The sequence below is a fragment of the Balaenoptera borealis genome (genome assembly GCF_965194805.1).
Source record: "Balaenoptera borealis genome assembly, chromosome: 19".
Lineage (NCBI taxonomy): Eukaryota > Metazoa > Chordata > Mammalia > Artiodactyla > Balaenopteridae > Balaenoptera > Balaenoptera borealis.
The window spans coordinates 27,422,612-27,431,748 of record NC_138878.1 but is presented as its reverse complement, the minus strand read 5'-3'; the positions used below and the strand labels follow the sequence as shown (position 1 = coordinate 27,431,748).

The 9,137-nt window shown below is 43.9% G+C and overlaps 1 protein-coding gene across 3 annotated transcripts in view; it reads left to right on the top strand.

The window, feature by feature from the left end:
• The first annotated feature begins 6,688 nt into the window (after positions 1-6,688).
• The window catches only part of NUP93 (nucleoporin 93), a 104,463-nt gene continuing 102,014 nt past the window's right edge, over positions 6,689-9,137 (top strand). For 2 of the 3 annotated variants that reach the window (XR_014237464.1, XM_082366960.1), the window contains exon 1: positions 6,689-6,833. The gene's annotated coding sequence lies outside the window, so the exon portion shown is untranslated. The remainder of the gene's footprint in view (positions 6,834-9,137) is intronic. The other variant, XM_082366959.1, reaches the window with a different exon arrangement.

Genomic DNA, 9,137 nt, shown 5'->3' with positions numbered 1-9,137 from the left:
TCTACTGATTCAAATGTTAGTTTCTCCAAAAACACCCTCGCAGACACACCCAGAATAATAGTTGACCAAATATCTGGGCATCCTGTGGCCCAGTCAAGTTGATACATAAAATTAACCATTATAAATATCCTCTTTTGTAAAATACTTATTCAAGTCTTTTGCCCATTTCTAATTGGGTTATCTGTCTTTTCCTTATTGATTTATAGGAGTTCTTTATATATTCTGGATATAAGTCATAGTTAGAGAAATGTATTGCAAATTTCTTCCAGTTTCTTCACTCTCTCAGTGGTGTCAAATTTATCAGTCTTTTCCTTGTAGTTAATGATTGTTGTGTGTTATTTAAGAAATGCTTGCCAACCCCAGGTCATGAATTCTACTATCTTATCTTTTAGAAGATTTATTGTGCTTTCTTTTCACATTCAGGTCTATAATCCATGTGAAATTTATTTTGGGTATACGGTGTAATGTAGGGATACATTTTTTTTCCCCCATAGCTAATAGGCTCATACTACTAACTGAAAGCACCATCTTTCCCCCTCTGAGTCACTTTTGCCATAAATCAGGTAACCATATCAGGTCCACTTCTGGACTCTCTGTTTCATTGGTTTATTTATCTATTCTTGCGCCAATTCTTTTAAAATTATTATAGCTTTAAATAAGTCTTGATAATTGAAAGTATAAGTTCCCCTCCCACTTTGTTTATCTTCTTTTAGAATGTCTAGGGACTTCTCTGGTGGCACAGTGGTTAAGAATCCGCCTGCCAATGCAGGGGACACGGGTTTGATCCCTGGTCCAGGAAGATCCCACATGCCGAGGAGCAACTAAGCCTGTGCATCACAACTACTGAGCCTGCGCCCTAGAGCCTGTGAGCCACAACTACTGAGCCCACGTGCCACAACTACTAAAGCCCACGCACCTAGAGCCTGTGCTCTGCAACAAGAGAAGCCCCCACTCGCCACAACTAGGGAAAGTCCATGCGCAGGCTCGAGGACCCAACACAGCCAAAAATAAATTAATTAATTAATTAAAAAAAAAAAGAATGTCTAGAAGGAACATTCTTGGCCTTTTGCATTTTCAGATAAAATTTACAATCAGCTTGTTAATTTCCTTTAAAATTTTTTCTGGGATTATGACGAGGTATTTGAACCTAAATCACTTTGGGGAGAACTGACATCTTTATAATATTGTCTTCAATCCAAAAACATGGTATATCCCTGTGTTTATTTAGGTCTTCTTTTGTTGCTCTCAGCAATGCCGCGTAGTTTTTAGTATCAAGATCTTGCACATTTTTTTTGCAAAGTTTACTCCTCATTGTATTATTTTTATGCTAATGTAATTTATATCATTAAAATTTTTAATTTTCTATTTATTTTTGCTAATATATAGAAATACAATTAGTTTTTTATATATCAGCGTGGTATTTTAAAACCTTGCTAAATCATTGACTAATTTTAACATTGTGATTAATTTTAATATTTTATCTGCATTTTATTTTATTTTATTTTTTTTTTTAAATTTATTTATTTATTTATTTATTTATGGCTGTGTTGGGTCTTCGTTTCTGTGCAAGGGCTTTCTCTAGTTGCGGCAAGTGGGGGCCACTCTTCATCGCGGTGCGCGGGCCTCTCCTTATCGCGGCCTCTCTTGCGGAGCACAGGCTCCAGTCACGCAGGCTCAGTAATTGTGGCTCACGGGCCTAGCTGCTCCGCGGCATGTGGGATCTTCCCAGACCAGGGCTCGAACCCGTGTCCCCTGCATTGGCAGGCAGATTCTCAACCACTGCGCCACCAGGGAAGCCCTTATCTGCATTTTATTTTGGATTTTTTGCTTACGTAATCATATCATCTGTCTGTGATGACAGTTTTATTTTTTCCTTTCCAATTTTTATAACTAGTATTTCTCTTTCCTGTCATACTGCACTGGTTAAGCCTTCCTGTACAATGTCGAATATAAATGGTAACAACTGACATCTTTTTCTCAGGGGAAATATTTATATTTCATCATTAAGTGTGATATTTGAGGAAAGCTTTTTAAATCCAAATTAAGTTCCCATCTATTCCTAGTTTGCTAAAAAAATTTTTTTATCATAAATGAGTGTTGTATAAAATGCTTTTTTTTTTAATTTTTATAAATTGTTTATTTATTTTAAATGGCTGTGTTGGGTCTTCATTTCTGTGCGAGGGCTGTCTCTAGTTGTGGCAAGCGGGGGCCACTCTTCATCGCGGTGCGCGGGCCTCTCACTATCGCGGCCTCTCTTGTTGTGGAGCACAGGCTCCAGACGCGCAGGCTCAGTAATTGTGGCTCACGGGCCCAGTTGCTCTGCGGCATGTGGGATCTTCCCGGACCTGGGTTCGAACCCGTGTCCCCTGCATTGGCAGGCAGACTCTCAACCACTGCGCCACCAGGGAAGCCCATAAAATGCTTTTTTATGTGTTTATTAAGATACACATTTATTTTTTTCTTATTTATGCTGTTAGTGTGGAGAATTACATTATTTTCTAATGCTAAATTAACCTTGCATTTTTGGCAAAAAAAAATCCCTTTTAATTATGGTGTATTATCTTTTGTTGTATTGCTGTATTTGGTTTTCTAATATTTTATTTTGAATTTTTTGCCTTATGTTTACTCAGGCTGTTGTCCTATTTTTTTTTTCTTGTAAGGTTTCTGCCAGGTTTTGAATTCAAGGTTATAAAGGTCTCATTTAACAGATTGGAAAGTGTTCTTATTTTTTTCTATTCTCTGGAAGAGTTTGTGTAAGATTAGTGTTAGTTCATCCTTAAATATTTGAAACAATTCACCAGTGAAGTCATCTGGACTTGGAATTTTTGTTTTGGGTGTGTTTGTTTTATTTCAGTGGAAGTAGAGGGTGTGTCTTGAAATCCTATCTGTCCCAGAGACCATGACACTTGCTGGTCCTTCATGTCTCCACATGGCTGCTCCTTCAGCGATTCAGTTCTTTGCTCAAATGCCACCTCCTGGGCTTCCCTGGTGGCGCAGTGGTTGAGAATCTGCCTGCTAATGCAGGGGACACGGGTTCAAGCCCTGGTCTGGGAAGATCCCACATGCCGCGGAGCAACTAGGCCCGTGAGCCACAACTACTGAGCCTGCGCGTCTGGAGCTTGTGCTCCGCAACAAGAGAGGCCACGATAGTGAGAGGCCCGCGCACCGCGATGAAGAGTGGCCCCCGCTTGCCCCAACTAGAGAAAGCTCTCGCACAGAAACGAAGACCCAACACAGCCAAAATTAAATAGATAAATAAACTAAAAAAAAAAAAAAAATTTAAATGCCACCTCCTCAGAGATGTTCTCCATGACTGCCCCAGCTAAAGTAGCACCCACTCCTTTCAGCTACCATTTCCATTTTTTTGTAGACTTGTGTTCCCTAAAATTAACCTTTCCAAAAAATTGTTTATTTACTGTTTTTCTCTCCTGTTAGATTTTGAGCTCTGTGGGGCAGGAACCTTGTCAATCTCGTTCCCCTCTGAATCTTTAGCACTCAGAACATAGCAGTTGCCCAACAAATATTTTTCAAGTGACTAAATGAATAAAAGGAAGCCAGATAGAGATCCTTTCCCCACAAAATCATCAGAAGACAAGAGCAAGGATGAAGATGTTCATCATCAAGTCTTACCTTTTTAACAATAAATATCGCCTAGGGTCTCCATCAGATTTAATACAGAAACAAAAATCTGCTATATAATTCTGTAGTCTCTGCCAACTTATGATGTCATTTTGAAACAAAATGTAATGAACATAAAAATAAGACTTCTTCAGTTTCTTTCTTTGGAAATGGAACTGTTTAATGTTTTTTTTTGTTTAATGTTATTTTTTAAATGTATAGAACAAAATGTAACATGATGGTGAAAACATTCTTCTTAACATTGTTGAAAGCACCTCCTTATATAGCATGTCCTGAGGGACAACCACATTCATTTGGGAAAAGCTTACTGAATTCTGGCCTGCTGACCTTGTAACAAGCATGTTAGATGAGCTGCTGCAAGGGTTCAAGTAATCTTGCATCCTTCAGGATTATTTTGATTGTAAGTGACAGAAAACCCAACTGAAAGTGAGCAAAAAGTGGATTTTTTTTTTTCTCATGCAACAGAACATTCCAGGGATAGGGTTAGCTATAGTTTGATCTAGAAGCTCACATAATGTCACTGGATTCTGCCTCTCTCTCCATCACTACATTGTTCTCTTTTGTAATGGCTTCATTCCCAGGTAGGTTCTTCCCTCATAACTAAATAACTAAAGTTATAAAAGCTTAATTTCAGGGAGTGAGGACTCCTATGAAAACTCCTTCACAGTTCCAATTCCAGTGGTAAAGAGAGCAACTGTGTGAGCAGAACATCTTGAGAATGAATTTTCTTGACTCTGTTGAGTCATAGGCCCATCCCTGAACCAGCCACTCTAGCCAGGGTAGAGCTCATACTATACTAATAGTCTTCTGCTACTTGTTTTTCACACTTAACATTATGTTTCCAAGATCCGTCCGTGTTGTGTTTGAGGCTATAACACACTCATTTTCACTGCTGAATAATATTCCATTGTTATAATACCTACAATTTATTTATTTATTTATTTTGTTAATGGACATTTGGCTTTTTTTTTTTTTCCTGTTATGAACTGTGCTGCTGTGAAGATTCTTGCAAATATCTCCTGGTGCACATGTGTAAGAGTTTTTCTTGGGCATGTATCAAGGAGTGGAATTGCTGGGTTTTACAATATGGAAGTATTCAGCTCCAAAAGGTAAATGTCCTGATTTTCCGTTTGGCAATGTTTCATGAGTATTTGTCTATGGTATTAAAAATTCTTCTTTACATAACAGAAAAAAGCAAGGTAAAAGGATGAAACATTATTCAGATGCAAGGTGCTGTTATATTTGTGGATATTGTCTGACCACAGCAGGATCTGGTTATATTTAATAGCTTTAAGGCAAAGGCCACACCCATATATATTGTCAATCAGCATCAATCATTTATACAGAACCCACAATATGCTGGTGTGAACTGTTAAAGACAAACAAAGCTGGACACTAGTTAAAGTGGTAAGGACATATTTTAATCAGCAATATACTATTGCAGTAGGGAACAGAGTCCAGTATGAATGGAACTCAACTTTGATTTGTACAGAGGTGACTGGGCATTTCAAAGGGAGAATCAGAATAGGGAGGGGGTTGAGCTCTGCTGAGTTAGGGAAAAATTACCAAAAGTGGGAAGGAGGTGTCAGTCCATGTGAAACTCATCTGGATTTGCTAACTGGTGCTCACTGAAGTTAGGCTCCTGCCCTCCCACAGAGGCTGGGAGACAGGGACCCTATCTTCAGGTGTTGGCTGGAAAAAATGGTAAATTCTTTTGGCAGCCTTGAGTTTTCTCTGGCAGGTACTTTAAGAGGGGCTAGGGTCACCTAAGGATGTGGCCCTGAGCTGTTAGAAACTATGTTGGTGTTTTGCTCAAGTTGTTACAGGCTGAGGTTGAGGCCCTAGAAGAGAACAGGGCTCAGAGGAGCCTGGCTAGAGTTCTGCCAAGGAGAGAATCTGTCAGAAGTGAGAGGAAAGGTGTGGTGAGGGTGGGAATAGCACTATTTCTCTCCCCTCTACCTTTGCTTACACCATTCCCTAGTCCAGGAAAAACCTCCTCTCTCTCTGCCATTCTAAGCCCTATTCATCCTTACGGCTCAGTTAAGGTGTCACTTCCCCTGGGAAGGCCTCCTTGACTTTGAACCCACGAGACCGGGTTAAACACCCTTAGCATCCTTATATAGCTCTGTCATGCACTTAGCACATTACATTGAAATACACTCTGCTTCCTCACCAGATCATAAGGACTGGGTCTCATTCATTTTGGGCATACTGTGAGCACTAATGTATGTTGCATGAGTGGGCACTGTGACAATCCAAGGTCCACTCTCCTTATGTCTTGGACACAGAAATAGCCTCCCAGCTCCTCTCTGCTTTCCTCTTCTCTACCCAGAGGGCTAGAGAGATCGTCTATAAAGGTAAGTCAGCTCATGTCACAGTTCGGCTTCAAATCCTCCGGTGGCTTCCATTTGCATGAGGAATAACTTCAACTTTCTTGCTGTGGCCTGAAGGACCTGCAAAGTCTGGCCCCAGCATCAACTGTGAGTCTTATCCCACCTGAGCTGGATCATCCTCTAGCAGTCATACTCCCCTTCTTTCTGTTCTTCAAACACCAGGCTTGTTTCCCTGTGGAGCCTTCAGATTTGTTCCCTCTACTTAGAATGTTCTGCAGCCAAGACTCTGCAAGTCTGACCCTTTCTCATTATTCATGTTTCAGCTCAGCCAGCACCTCCTCAGAGAGGCCCTCCCTGACCACATTCTCTCTCCCATCACACTGCTTTTTTCGTCATTGCCCTCCTTACAAACTGGAGGTGATTTATTATATTTTGTTTCCCCCACCAGCTTGAGACCTCCATTAGAGCAGGGATCTTGTCTGCCGTGGCTGCCACTGTGCCCCGCAGTACCTAGAATAGCGCCCGGCACTCGGAAGGTGTTCAATGAACGGTAATAAATCCGCGCAGGCAATTGTGGGATCGCTTTCTCCGGCAGGAGCCGACTCTAACCACGTGGGAGGGGTGAGGGCGGTGGCTGGGTGCGTGTGGGGAGTGACAGCTCAGTCGAAGGCCCCGCCCAAACCCCGCCCATGTCCGTGTCCTCCTCCTCGGGTCTCCATAAAGTTCATTTGGCGGCGCGTCGCGCGGGGGCTTCTGGGAGGGCCGGTCTCGGCCAATCAGGAAGCGCGGGCGAGCGGCGCGAGACGCGGCCGCCGCGTTTTCTCTCCCGGACCTGAGCGGCTGACGCGCCTGCAGCGCCAGGTAAGGGTGTTTGTGGCCCCGTCCTTCCGACACGGGGCAGGTCCTTGAACCCAAGGCCCAGAGGCTGGGCGGAGCCCGGTCCACGTGCTCGGAGCCGTGCTGCTCACACTTCCCGTTCGTCTCATGGCAGCCGGCACGCCTGACGCCAGCTACACACCGCCCTGTCGAACCGCCCCCCATTATAGCGTCGGGCTGCGCTTCGGGAGTGCTTTCTATCTGCCCTCCTTCTGAATGCGGAGCCTCGGCCCCCTGGCGACCCTCCTGTCCCACTACAGCGCTCTGCCGGCGCGCCACGCCACGCCCCCACGCCCACCCCTGCCCTGCGAGCCCACCCTTGGCTGGATCGGTGCCCCTCCCCGCCACCACACTCCGCTTGATATCTTCCTGACCGCGCCCTGTCAGCTCCCTCGCTTGCTCCTCGGGGATACTCTATCGGGAGGCGTTTCCCTCCCGGGAAAGGGACTACTCTGTGAGCCTTGGCCTATCTCCTCTGTCTGCATCCAGCGGAATGCTCCTTCCCGTGCAGGGAGATGCTAGTGATTAGAACCTGGAGGTGGCCCGCACTTTCTCTGGGCCCACAGCACCCCATCCTCTGCAAAGGCAATGCCTGCATTTACTGGGTCTCTTTTTTAAAAATTACGGGGCCGACCGCAGGGGTCTTTGTTCCAAGTTTGGACGACCCATTGACAGAGCTGCTGGTCCAGGTTTGCCCCTCTGTCGGGTGTGAGAAGAGGTTATGATTTGTTTGGACCAAAATGTCTTTCAGCAAGGGTCACCTTTCTGTTCTGTTTGGGGGCTGTGAGAGGGTGCCCTTGGGCATCGTATCTTTTTTTCTTTCTTTCGATTATTCTTCTTTGTGAATTTGTGTTTGGGACATTTTCATTTTTTACTCGTGGTGATCTCACTCGAGGCTCATCGTTCTTAATACCTGTTTATTAGGTTAACAGATCCCACGTGAATATCTCCAGCCTGGGCCTCTCCCTTGACCTATATCCAGCTGCCTACTTTAATATCTCCACTGTGATGATTTGTAGGGAGCTCAACCTGAACATTTCAAGATAGGGCTAGCAAGGTTCCCTCCACCTCTCTTCCCAGACTGCTTTTCTTGCTGTTTTTTTTTTTTCTCAGTAATGTAAAAGGCTCTGACCGATAACCTTTAAGTCATCCTTAACTGCTCTCTTTCTTTCTTTCTTCACGTCCAATGCTTGGCATCCTGGGCCAGGTCACCATCACCTCTCTCCTGGATTATTGAAATAGTCTCCCATCTGGTCTCCTGGCTTCTGCCCTGGCACCTATTTTCAGTACAGCAGATAGAAGGACCCTCCAGTGGGTCCCCATCTCATTTAAAGATGAACTCCTTACAGTGAGTTATATGGCTTTACATAATCTGACCCACTGTTACTTTCCCACTTTCGTTTTCTGCTACCCTCTCCTTCCACATGGCAGACATGCTTCGACCTCAGGACCTTTGTGCTTGCGATTCAATATTCATATGGTTCGCTCCCTCACTTCTTTCAGGTTTTTATTCAAGGGTCACCTAGTGAGACATTCCCCACTTCCTATCTTCCTTTATTGCTTTAGTTGTTCTTATATTTTACAAATTTATCTGTGTATTGTTTGTTTTCCCCCTCTAGAACGTTATCTGTTTTGTTCCCTGATGTATCCCCAGCACCTAGACCTGGCACACAGTAGGTGCTCAACAAATAGAAAATAAATCCATGTTCCTGACACTGTTAGAGGCTTGGGGATCCAGCGGTGACTGAGATAGGCCTGCGCTCACTGAGCTGCTGTTTCTGTGGAGCACATCACCAGCAATAAGCCCGGAGGGATAGCATGTAGTGGCAGGGCCTTTTTAAAAAGAGGACAAGGATATCTGAACAGAGACCTGTTTGAAATCAGAGAGGGGAGTATCTCGGGCAAGAGCATTCCTGGAAGGGGAACAGCAAGTGCAAATACCCTGAGGTGGGAACATTGGAGATGTGGTGAACTTGAGTGTCTAAACCTGCTTCCTGATAGGCTGAAGTAGAAAATAAGGTAGAGAGAAAGGTAGATGTGCCAAGGAGAAGGAGGGGTCAGAGCAAAGACCTGGAGGTGAGGACCTGAGGTATGTTCAGGGAACAGGTCACTTTAATTCAGCAGACATTTATTCAGTAACTTTTTTGTACCAAACTTAGCAGCTGAGGATTCAAAGCTGAGCAGTCTGTGGACCTCACCTTACAGGAATTCTCCATGTAGAGAGAGAAACAGACTTGGGAATAAAATCATCACAACTCTTCCACCTGGCTGGGGAAGAACAGTAATAGA